Source organism: Desmodus rotundus, chromosome 13 (genome assembly GCF_022682495.2).
Source record: "Desmodus rotundus isolate HL8 chromosome 13, HLdesRot8A.1, whole genome shotgun sequence".
In the NCBI taxonomy this organism is placed as follows: Eukaryota; Metazoa; Chordata; class Mammalia; order Chiroptera; family Phyllostomidae; genus Desmodus; species Desmodus rotundus.
In genome coordinates, this window is record NC_071399.1 from 71115027 (window position 1) to 71128209 (window position 13183).

At 41.5% G+C, this 13183-nt stretch overlaps 1 pseudogene; it reads right to left on the reverse strand.

The window, feature by feature from the left end:
• Positions 1–1691: 1691 nt before the first annotated feature.
• On the reverse strand, positions 1692–1836 carry LOC112313833 (U1 spliceosomal RNA; annotated as a pseudogene).
• Between the last annotated feature and the right edge of the window lie 11347 nt (positions 1837–13183).

Genomic DNA, 13183 nt, shown 5'->3' on the forward strand with positions numbered 1-13183 from the left:
TCCCTTTCCTTTCCCCCGGGCATGTTACCTTTGCCTTTCTCCCTCCTAAGCTCCAAGGGCCCTTCTTTTGCTTCTGTAACTTGTTTCCTGAGCCTTCGCAGCCCAGCTGGCTCACTTCTGCTACCTTTGTGACTTTCTAAATAAACTTTCTCTTATAATTTGAGATTACAAAAAAAAAAAAAAAAACCATCCAGGCTTTTGCATCTGCTGTTTCCTCTGTCTGGACTCTTTTTCAAACCAAACCTCCATGTATCTGGCCAATTTGGGCTTCAGGACTTATTTAGAAATCGCTGGTTCAAGAAAACAACTTTTCTGATCCCCCCAAACTAGGTGTGTGTTTACCTCCATGGTGGCAAGTGTGCACTGAATTGAAATGACTTGTTTGTTAGTCTTTATTCATTTGTGCGCTCCTTGAGAATACAGAAAGTGTCCTACTCATCTTTGTAACTACAGTGCCCTTTGCCATGACTTCCACATAGGAGGCACTCGATAAATACTGGCTAAATGAATGAATAAAGAAAAGCAAGGATTGCAAGGAACTGGGCAGATGATTCTTCAGTCCTTTCTTGCTCTCTTTGTTTTCTTTTCACTCGGAACTGAGTGCATGCAGATCCTTTCTCCCTGCAGTATAAGGTGGAGCTAATATGAGGTCCAGAGAAAAAGCATGCAAGAAATAGATGCTAAGAGCCAGTTCTGGCCCAGGCTGTAAACAGGAGGAAGGATGAGAATATTGTGATTTCTATGCTTTCAAGGCAGGATGACCAGAGCAAGAAATCAGAGTGTCCCAGCAACATCCCTACCTGGGAGAGAGCTGACACCCAGTCACAGTAAGCTCTGCCTTTTGGGTCTCTAAGGAGTGCAAGCATAACACTGGACAGCTGAGTAGGTATCCATCAGATAGAGGAATGAGAACCCCAACAGGTGTACACTCAAAGCTCACTTCCACGGAGGGCAGATCTGTCACCTACTGATGGGAATAAGGACTAAGCCCAATCACAGCAAGAAAACTGGGCTCTCTGGCAAACCCTCTTTTCACCTGCTAGGTGGGCCGTCTGTGAAGGCTGCTTGTGCAAACGTGCAAGTTACTCTTGGAACGAGTTGGTCTCAGAATCAGAGCTAAGCAAATACAACACCTTCCAATTAGAAAATCAAAGCCGAGAAGCTAAATGCCACTCAAAGAGACGATTCTCTAGCTTAATAAAACTAGAGCATTCTTAGCTTTTAAACTCAGTTTTATCAGATGGAAGGAAGTACTACTGGAGAATTGGGAGATTGAATGTCAAGACCGAGACCATGCCTACAGGTAGCAATCACATCACCCAAAGTGGGGGAACCCAGTACACTTGGTTGGCTCCCTGACGAGGCTGTGCCGGGATCAACCACGTCGACTGTGGGGCGATCACCTCAGTGCTGGGAGTACCCAAGCAGCTCTGCAGAAATCCCATAACTTTGGTTGTAATCTTGAAATGAGTCTCTGGTCTTCCTTTGTGATTTCATAAGGCAGTATATTTCGATTCAAATAGCCAAAACATTTCTCAAAGATTAAAAAAATCATTTAAAATGTAGGATTTCTGCAAACTACAGATGCTTCCTAGGAATTACTGCTTACGTAAACATATTCATTATGGCTTATTTTTTTTAATTACTAACATTTTCCCTCATTATGTAGTTTTCTTCTTTTTTATTTGGTGTGGGGGAGAGCAGGAACGCAGTCCCCCACTACCACAAATGACACAGCCGTGTTTGCCACGTTTGGGGAAATCGCAGGGGTCGGCACATCCTCACCCTCAGAAAGCCACCTTCGTGGCCATGGTGTCTCTTCTGCCAGGTAAGTATCCTTGTTATGTAACGTTTTCAAGTATGTAGTTTTATCATGTTTGCCAAATCGCCTAACAAGCAAGATGTTGGGTTTGGGCTGCATTTTGTCCATCTTTTTCTATAGCCATGAAGGCATTCAGTTCTCACTCATAGCATAGGAGGAGGAGCAAATGTCCAATGACTAATAATAACATGGGTGACTGACCATAATCCTAAATTGACCATTCACATAAATTCAAGCTATCCCTCCTCCTGTACCCTTTTCATGAATTTATAATTTAATCGTACTGCCTTTGATGTTGAGCCTTCATTTCTTCTCCAATCCTCATCATCTTGCTTTTCCCATTTTCTCACTTGCCTACACACGTGCAAAGGAAATTAATAATGAGATAACATTTGTTGAATGTTCTTTATGTTCTAGAAACTGTGCCATTTTCTTTATAGACCATATTTTTTTCCTTTAACCTAAAGGTAGCTGCTATTATCACTCTATACAAGACATGAGAACACTGGGACTAAGAGTAAGCTATTTATTCAAGTACTGAGAAGGTGTTTAGATTTTATTCAGCCAATACCCTCTCCCCTCCCCACTCTGTGTAGAGTAGACTTGCATGCATTTTAATATTGGACTGGGCCATACAACCGGCTGGGTCCATGGAATGTTAACAGACACGATGTGAGCAGAAGCCTTAAATGTGCTTCATGGGTTAAGGTTGCCTCTTGCATTCTGGGCATCTGCCATGAGAAAACATGCTCCAGATGGATGCTGCTTTTTATCCTGGGCCATGAAATAAGATACTCATGGCAGGACCCCTGCCCTAGGGAGCTGTTAATCCTGAGAGCATCAGCATAGGAAGTATGAGCCTGAGTTAAACCTGGAACCTGCAGCCTGCAAACTACCTGAGCCACTGACTTGCCAACCTGAGAGCAATCAATCAGTTGTTTTGTGCCTCTAGGTTTGGGGCTACTTTGTATCTATGGACTAAATATTTATGCCCCACCCTCAAATTTACTTGCTAAAATCTAATCCCCAATGGGGTGGTATTTGGTAGTGGGGTCTTTGGGAGATAATTAGGTCATGAGGGTGAAGCCCTTGTGTATGGAGTTAGTGGCCTTACAAGAAGAGATAACAGAGAAATGGCCTCAGCCCCCACTTCCTCTACCATATGAGGATACAGTAAGAAGACATCCATCCGTAAACTGGGAAAAGGGCCTTCACCAGGAAATGAATCAGCTGGCACCTTGAGCTTGGACTTTCCAGCTTCCAGAACTGGGAGAATTTTGTTATAGCAGCCCAAGCTGACTAAGACCTTTGTTGTACAACATTACCGAGATAATCAAGATGGCCAGTTGTAGAGCTGGGATTTAGATCCATGTCGATCGGTACTAACACAGGTGTACTCACTTCTTACTGATAACCTGCCTGTCAGGAAGTGGCAGAATAGGAAATTGAACAGAATATGTGGGGCTTGAAAATCTGAAGATTTTAGACTAAAGGACTTGAAAGGCAAAGGGAAGGGAAGCGAAGACCATCAACAGGGAAGCTGTGGGCCTCAAAGGTGCACAGGGAGGAAATAAGCCCTGTGACTGAAGCCTGATTCCTCCTTCTGCTCCCTGTCCACACCCACACCTCCTCTTTCACCCGCCTGCCCCGACTCTCACCTCTGCACACCTCAGACAAGATAGAAGCCATAAATGTGCTGGTCCAAAGGAAGCAAACTGCTCTGGAAAAACTCTGAAGTGTCTCTTTTACATATATTTCTCTCATCTTTCATTTTAAAGGACTAGTGAATACCTTTGCCTCTATTTTCACCCGTTGCAAAGATCCAGAAAATCACTTAGGAGTTAGTTTTTAACAAGTGCTCAAATATAAGTAGATTCTTTTTTATAGCTATATCACTTTCCAATGGGATGCAGACCCAGAAATTCATAATAGTGGTTTTCATTTAAGAGCGTCCTTGGCATTTTTTTATGACAAAAATTATTAGTGCTTGACTTTTGGCAAAATTCCAAGCCAAACAATCATAAATATTATACCTGTTCATACACCTCCCATTCTTCTTGCTCTTTCCTTGAAACAATATGATGTTACTCTGTCTAATTCAATCCCAGAAGCCAGTGAGCCATGGTTTCTCTTTCTTAACTTCAGAGCTGTCAGAGTTCTAACTAATTATTATTAAGTAATTGTAGGAAAGGAAATATGGTATTCATAACATTGTTATCAGCTGGTTTTGTAATACTGTTATAAGATCACTAGGAGAGATAAATTAGAAATCTCTTAGTTTTCTTCAACTCCCAATACCTTTTAGGTAGTTTTTGCCAGAATTGAGGCCCCTCTAGTGATACTTTCTGCTGAATCAATATTTCAGGTTCACCTGATAATAGATAAAGCTACTTTAGAGCAAGTAAGTGAGCCTAGATTTTATTCTACTTTGGGATTCGAATGTATTTATTTGTTTATTTATTTATTTAATCTATTCTCAGAGAGGGCAAAAGAAAGGGAGAGGAACATCAATGTGTGGTTGCCTCTTGCACAACCCCCACCAAGGGATCTGGCCCACAACCCAGGCATGTGCCCAGACTGGGAATTGAAACAGTGACCATTTGATTCACAGGCCAGCACACAATCCATTTAGCCACACCAGCCAGGGCTCAAATTTATTAACATTATCCTTGAACCTAAGATTTATTATAATGCTTCATATCATGCCCTCCCACAAGTTGAAAGTGCTTCTCTGACTCATCATGTTAATCAGGGTTCTCCAGAGAAACACCACCAATAAAAAGCATGTTTGTTTGTGTATCTATGTCTAACCATCTATCCGTGTCTGTCTATCTGTCTGTCTTCACCTGGGTCTATCTATCTTTCTCTCTGAGAGTGGTGGGGAGGGAGAGGTTTTAAGGAATTAGCTCTTGTGATTATGTGGGTTGGGAAGTGTGACATTCTTAGGGCAGGTTAGCAGGCTGGAAATTCTGGCAGGAGTTGATACTAACCCAAAGGCCATCTGGAGGTAGAATTCTTTTCTCCTCAGGGGACCCCAATCTTTTTTCTTGAGGATTTCATCAGAGTGGATGAGACCCACTTACATTAGGGAGGGTAACCTGCCTTACTCAAAGTCTACTGATATAAATGTCTATCATGACTAAAAAATACTTTTGCAGCAATATCTATACTGATGTTTGGCCAGCTGACACATAAAATTAACCATTGTGCTCACCGATCACCGAAATGGGATGACTGTATTTCAGAAGATGCTCTAAACCGGGGGTGTCAAACTCATTTTCACCAGGGGCCACATCAGCCTCATGGTTGCCTTCAAAGGGCTGAATGTAATTTCGACTCCTTAACAATTAAGGAGTAGTTACAGTTATACAGTCCTAAAATCATTTCGGCCCTTTGAAGGCCACTGCAAGGCTGATGTGGCCCCCTGTGAAAATGAGTTCGACACCCCTGCTCTAAACAATCAAATAGTATGTGGGAAGAAAAATAGAAATGCTTTTCATATTATTTTATTCAAAAAAATTTATCTTCACCAGTATTTAATGCACAGGTTGTTAGTCTATAGGTTTGACTGCCAGGCCGTGACTGGCATTTCAGGTGTCCTATGAGAAGAAGAGTGGGAGGTCTAGGGCACTGAGCACTGACTGACTGGGCCCCTCACAGCAGAGGCTGCTCTCTCAAGTTTACTGAGCCACTAGGTAGGCAGAATAATAGTGCCCAAAAAGGCATCCTTGTCCTTAACCCTAGAACCTGTAAATATGTTACCTCCCATGACTAAAAGAGCTTTGCAGATGTAAATAAATTAAGGACTTTGACATAGGGAGATTATCCTGGATTTTCCAGGTGGGCCCGGAATAATCACAATTCCCCATAAGACGGACACAGGAGAAGCCATAATCAGAGAAAAGGCGATGTGATGAGAGAAGCCGAGACTGGAGATGCTCTTTGAAACGGGAGGAAGAGGCCACAGCTTAGGAATATAAGAGGCCTCTAGAAGCTTCACCCCCTGAGGCACAGGGCCCCGATTTTAATGTTGATGAGAAAAATGTTGACAACTTGTTAAAAAATATGGAGTCCTTGGCACACTCTCGCCCCCTAGAGCAATCTACTCAAATCTTCTCTATGAGTGTACTTGCCTCTCCTTCTCCTAAGCTCCAAGAGCCCTTCTTTTGCTTCTGTTTCCTGAGCCCATTTCTTCTACGGCTCATTTCTTCTTCCTCTGTGACTTTCTAAATAAACTTTCTCATGTAGTTAAAAACAATACAGAGTGCTTAATGTTATCCCAAAATTCTGGTTATGTGTACGCGAATGGGTCTAAGAATCTGTATTTTCAACGAGCCCTTTCCTGCCATGGACCTCAGGCCTCCACTCCCACTCAGGGGAAATACTCTGCTATCTCGTCTGTGCCCCTGGCCTCACCTTCTCTTAGGATGAATCCTAACTCTATATTTCTTGATTTGCATATTCTTTAGAGGCCTAACCCTTGCATTTCCAACCAATTGTTTACCTCTGTAATCGTGAAGCTGATTCCTCACACTGACGTAGTCTCAGAAACAAACCGAGAAGTTTCCCCTCAAACCTGCGTCTACTCCTGCCTGCCTTAACTTTACTAACTACCAGTTTTCCAATTGTTTGGGCTCCAGAGCCTCAGAAAACCTGCGTCAAGCTCTTATGGACCCAAGTGGACATCCACGCCCATCGTCTCCTTTGCGTTCCCAGAGGAGGCTGATGTTCCCTTTCACCTGATGCCTCTCTTTCAGCATCTTAACTTGTCTACTCTCCAAACAGCCAAACGCACTGCCTCCAGATCAACCTTCCTGAGGAACACTTCTGTCTCTAGAAAGCTTTGATGACTCTTTCTTTTTCAGTCAAACTTGATTCAAACATTCAGTTTGCAATCAACATGCTCCTCTGAGGCTCTGAAGCTCCTGCCCAACTTTTCAATACATATATACCCTCCTCCAATTTTCCTCATTCAAGGTACTAATTCTTTTTCAACCAAGGCTGTGCCAGATATGTTTTCTTGGGTTTTTTTCCTGGTTTTTTTTTGTGTGTGTGTGTGTCTATCATTTTATGGTATTTTTGTGTACATCCAAAAGTTTGAAACTGAACCTTTACTTTTATTTTTTGCTTTAAGCTTTTTGCGAGTCACTCAAGGGCGCCCTCTATCTTGATTTATGTTATTCCTGTACATATCTTGTTAGATCTCAGGCTATAAATTCCTTAATGGTAATAATGTTATCCTCTTTATAGATGTAATAAACATATTAATGAACACTTACTATGAGCTATCATGATTTTTACCACCTTATAAATATTAACTCATTTCCTTCTAATCTTAACCTTATGAGGTAGGTATTACTATTAACAGCCTTATACAGATGCAGAAATTAAAATAACTTGTCTGAGGTAACACAGTTATCACACAGCTGGTAATTGGGTGGAGACAGGATTAGAATCCAGGCATTTCAACCCCAGAAACTGCTCAGAACCACTACCCTTTGCTGCTTTCTCAGGTGTGGAAAAGTAAGGGGCACTGAACACTTGTCGAGCGAATAAAATGTAATACATAGGCAAACTGAGTTGGTATTTCTGGGCTGTACCCAGTTTCTTAGAAGTCCTCCTAAGAGTTTAAAGGTCACAACAAATGGTGGAGCATCCATAATGTGAAATGCCACAAAACCCAAAGCTGAGACTAACTAAGACAGGAAGCTTCTACAGCACGCCAAGTCTTCACGCACTTGGTTGGCTAAAAGGGAAATCTTGGATGATGAATGGGAGGGAGCCCCCCAAAACGTGGAATTCAAAGCAATGGGCAGTTTTCCACATCATTATAGCAGTATTTTGTAACAATTTCTTTGGCAACTGACAGCAGGCATTTAAATCAGCTATTTCCTCCTCAGAATTCCTCTCCAAAGAATAATAATGGCCTCTGCAACTTTGAAGGAAATGTAGCCCCTACTCGGATACAATCTTATCTGGGAAATTGCCATGGTATTCGTCACAGCTGTCACTGCACTGAGCCCATTAGAGATGTGCTGAGTGTCGATGTGCCGGGTTGCGCTCTCTGAGAGCTCCCACTACACATTCTTCCTGGGTTTGAGCCGGAAAACAAAAACCACTCAACACTCCAGGGGCAGAGTCTCCTCAGAGCCAGGTTAGCAAAAGAGAGCCATTCATACCACCCTAAAGAAGTTACTCTGTGGCACACCATCGCGAAGGGCAAAACACAAAAAAAGAGCGTATATAGAGAGCCCAGATTTCTGTATCTCTCATTAGGGAGCATGAGGGGAGCTGAAGACCTAAAAAGCTAAAAGAGACCTAAGAACTCTGGGACCTTAGGCCAGAGTTCTTTCCAGGGTGTTTCCACTGACAGTAAACTACTACAATATCTGATCCTCTCATTCAGAGAATGTTAGAGCTGGAAGTCTAACTCCCAGATAGCATGTAATTTAAGAAACTGAGGCCAGAGATGTACAAATGACTGACCAGGGCCTGGCATGTAGCAGGCAGCTAGACCCAGGGTGCCTGGATTAGGACCAGTGGGATTTTAAAAATTTGGTTCTGCAAGGGAATGCTCCCAAAAATCTAATGTAAATTTTCTTGATTTTTAAAAGAGTGCCCCAAATCACATTCTCTTTTATTTTATTTGGTTTTAACCCACAGTTGCCTTTACAAAGAAACAGACATAAAAAGTCTTCCTGTCAAGATAGCAGGGGAGATCATTCACTCTGATTAACATTGTCTGTCCTAGAAACAAATTTACTGTACCATGTGAGTTGCTATTCCCCCAGAAAGTCATTTACCCACCTTGACTAAAAACCAGATCAGATATCTTCGCCATGCATAGCACGGCACAGGGCTTTCTAAGCTAAAGACTCTGGGACTGGGTATTACTTACTTTATGCACATAGCAAGTTGCCTGGGGTCATTGCAGATGTGATTCTCACCTCTGCCCCTCTCATGCCCCCAGAAGACCCTCCCAGTTTCCTGAGGATTGTAAGCATCACCAGCATGCTCCAAAGTTTGCCTTTTTGTTGTTGTTGTTTTGCTGGACAAGAGGCAGTTGGCAAAGGCTGGGAGAGAGAGAGAGCTGAGATAACTCGATAAGGCCGTGGTGACTATTATGTACATAATCTCATCAAACCTTTTACTTCTCCCCATTTGCTCACCTAACATCTCGCTACTCTCTCTTTTACCCTCTCATGACAAGAAAAGAAACCATGTCTCCCCTCGTACTCCAGGGCCTGGCCCAGAACAAGCATTCTTCAGATGTTTGTGGGCTACAGCTTTTCATCACTCCTTTTCATCACCTCCGGTTTTTCATCCTTTTTTCCCTCCTCTTATGCTGACGGTCCACTCTTCAACTTTCTGAAAACTGACTGTAAGGGAAACAGTAGCAAAAGCAAGGACTGAAATAGGCACAGAATACTTCGTCTCTTTGAACTAGTTTTTATTTGAAGTTTGATATTATCAAATTATACCTATGTTTCCTAAAACATTCTCCTTTGTTAGCTCATTTTATTAACCATTTTGTTCTTTGTAGACCCATAAAATAATTTTCTCTTTGATGGCAAATGAACCAGAGCAAGGGTACAACTGTCTGTGAAACACTTCTCAATTGCCTAGTAAATTGTTCTAATTACAAATGCCTCTGAAGAATAATTGTTGATAAATGGTAACATGAACCACAAATGCATGGTAAAAAAAAAAGTCACATTAGAATTATTAAGATAGAAAAAAGGTATATACCATGTTTAACTTTGATATTGTATTTACCTAGCTCACATGGCTTTTATTCTTTCTTTATAAAACAAACATATTTTGAGTTCATAACTGTGAATGTGCCATCGATTTTTATACTTATATTATCATTATCTACAATATATCATAATTAAGTAGATATCAATCATATGCGTGTTGTGATTATGTTTTGTTTTTATTTATTTATAGAGAGAGAGGAAGGGAGAGAGAAAGAGATAGAGAGAGAAACATTGATGTGTGAGAGATACACCGACTGGCCTGCAACCCAGGCAGGTGCCCTGACTGGGAATCGAACCGGCGACCTTTTGGTTTGCAGGCTGGCACTCACTCCACTGAGCCACACCAGCCAGGGCATGATTATGTTTAACATAAAATAATTTGTTATTTATTTAAAACTACCTTTATTTAAATATTTGTATTAAAAAAGAGACTGGCAGTATTCTAAGGCCAATGAAATTTCATCATATTTATCTTAATTGAGACATGGACAATATATGTAAATATATAAATACAAACTAATTTAAAGTTTTTCCTTTAATTTTAAGCTTAATATGATTAAATTAGTTATAAAATAATCAGATGTCTTATAATCATATTCTACTATTCAAACTAAAATGAAATATGCCTCCCTCTATTAAAAAAAAAAGTCTTCAGCATTGATTAAATATATGACAATGTAATTTCCATTACAAGTGCTTTTTCTGCCATCTAGTGGAAAAAGGAAATCTATGAGGATTTACAATTTACATTTTTAATTCTTTTGTCTTAAAATATTTAGCAAAGGCTCATATGAAATCGTGAGAAAAAAATGTATTCTCTTTCTGTTTTTGATATGATGTATAGGTGGACCCAATGTGGACCATGTTGCCAAAGGGACTACAAACAGAAAAATATAGAGGGTGCTTTGGGCTCTAGAAAAATCGCAGAAGTCGGACAAGAAACTAGTACCATTGTTTTACATCATTGTATTGTCATTCACCGTCAAAGTGACGAAAGATGCCTCCGGCCCCCTCACCCCTTTCTGGTTCTGTCAATACTCTAATCCAGTGAACTGGAGGAGGGAGGGTTTAGACAGAAACGGCTTGCTGGGCACTATCTAGATCAGCGGCTTTCAAACTTTCTAAACTGCAACTCACACTGAGACACGTAGCTGACATTGCAAACCCAGTGCGGGCGTGTAGAACAGAAGACACAGTTCCACCTTTTGGGAGTGATCACTGTAGTTTATATTCTGTTCTGCTTTATTCTATTTTTTTTTTGACTTGACATTATAACATTTTAAATTGATTTCATCATCCACTAATGGTCCGGAAGTGTGGAAAACACTGGTCAGAGTGTTTCCTGAAAAGTTACAAATGTTTTCTTCTCTTGCTTTAAAAACATGACACTAAATCTGTAGTTCTAACAAAATGAAGTTTAAAAAGATACGATACAGATTGGTTAAGGAATATAAAGACCTCTGAGATCTTCCCAGTCCGGGATCTTTTACCTACTGAACGTTTCCTGTGATTCTGGCATCTTGTTCTCTAGCTCCCAAAATAGGAGGCTTGGATTCATGTTCATAACTGTCTCTCATTGAATTGATCATCAAGTTCTCAGGGTTCTAACCTCGCCATGAGTCTTGCATCTTTGTTCTCTTTTCATCTTCATCCAGTTTTGACCCTTCCCATTTCTCCCCCGGATGATCACAGAAGCTTCCCCAATGCCCTCTCTCACTCTCTCTCTCACCCTCTGAACCACCCCACTCACAGCTGCCAAGACTTAGCCTTCTCCTCACAAGTCAGATGACGTCATTCACTACAACCTCTGCCTGATGAATATCACTTCAGCACCTAAGGGTGCCATTCACAACCCTCCCTGCCTAGTGGCCCCAGCAGGTGCTTACTAAGTATTGGAGGGCACTCAACAGAACTTCCTTTCTGACCTTCCATTCTCCACATGGCCTATATTCTAAATGCTGTTGTACTAACCAGTCCCTGAACTCTTCTTTTATTGATTAATTAGTTTATTTGGTTAGTTTTGAAGAATGTGCATTTGCTTGAGCCTTTTCCTGGGCTGCCTTCCTCTCTGCTCTCTGCCTGTGGAAATCCTTTCCACCCTTTAAAAACCAGCTCAAATGCAGGAAGCTCCCTCGGTCCCCCACAAAGGGACTCCCACAGCTTGTTCATAGTAACTCCAGTTTCTACGCAACGCTTACGCTCTCCTGTCCAGTTTTAGGTTATGTGCCCCTGTGTCTGTCTCACTTGATTGTGAACACCTTGAGGGCAGGGAACGTGCCTTGTGCATCTTTCTGGTCTTTAGAGCTATTCTTGGTGTTACATATGTGTTTGTTTACGTCAGTGCTCTAGTGCACATTTCTTTAAATAGGTGGAACTGGCACCTGCTTGCAGTTTTTAGTATAGGCCAGCCAAGGCTTAGGTGGGCGATTTTGGAGTGTATACAAAAGTTTCAGAGAAGGGATTTGGCCAAATTTTCTAATTTGAACTATGAGTCCACCCCTTAGCACTTTTTTCAGTGTCCACTGAGCACTCTATGCTGCTAAAAATAGAAATAAGCAGAAAAGCCAGCTGCACCTTCATACAATGAAAGCCCTGCCAGGCGGTCCTTGTCCATGTTCCTTTAGTGACTGGGCTTTCTTCAGTCACTGGACTTCCTCCTTGTACTGCATGCACCTGTTTCCAAGAGCTCCTTAAAGGTAAAGAGTCTTCCTTATTCATTTGTACACGCAGCAACTAACATTCCACCTGCACATAGCAGATGGTCACTAAATATTTCTTGAATGAGAGAATAGGGATATGAAGAATTATAATGGATAAAAAAAAGAAGTATTAGTTATTATGTTCATTTTCAAGGAGCTTATGCACCAGTTAGGGATATAATTACTTAAATATTTTTATCATAATTGCAACATTTAATAGATATTCAATACATTTTAATGAATTATAATTAATAAAATGAGAGCCAATTGCTATGTGTAGAAAAAATGTTAAATACTTATCAAGAAGTATAAGTGGTTTTCTCTATCCTCTGGAAGAGCAATCAAGTGTGAGGCAATAAAAATATTCACAAATACATTACTTAGCAGGTTGGGTTTCCTGCCAAATGTGTCTTAGAGATATCACTGTAAGCTGGAGTGGTTGGATAAGGCTTCCCAAAGGAAGAAGGTCTTTGTCAGGAACTGCAGAAGTCTGAGATTTTATGCTAGTCTGCACACTTTCACAAATGCTGGGAGAGGTCACCAAGCTCCTGGGGCCGAGGCAGTGGACTTCAGTACTCACGGCACAGCACACGGCAGAGCTCTGTGTTCACAGTGGTCCTCCTTGTCCTCCGGGCCCCTCAGAGATGCTAAAGAGCAGCCCAGGGGGATGCTGTAGGTTTACAGCACTGCCGAGGAACCCTGACCTGAGGAAGCCCTGACCCTCTAATGGAGTTGCTAGCAAATCTGTCCAATCTTTGTCCCGGAGGGAGGCATTACCTTATTATGCTGCTCAGAAAACAAACCTGTCTTCTCCCCGAGGGAGAGGCTATGTTACAAACATCCTTAAAAAAATAACCCAGCACAGAAGCTGTCAATGCCCTTCCTCAGAAGATGAACAGAAG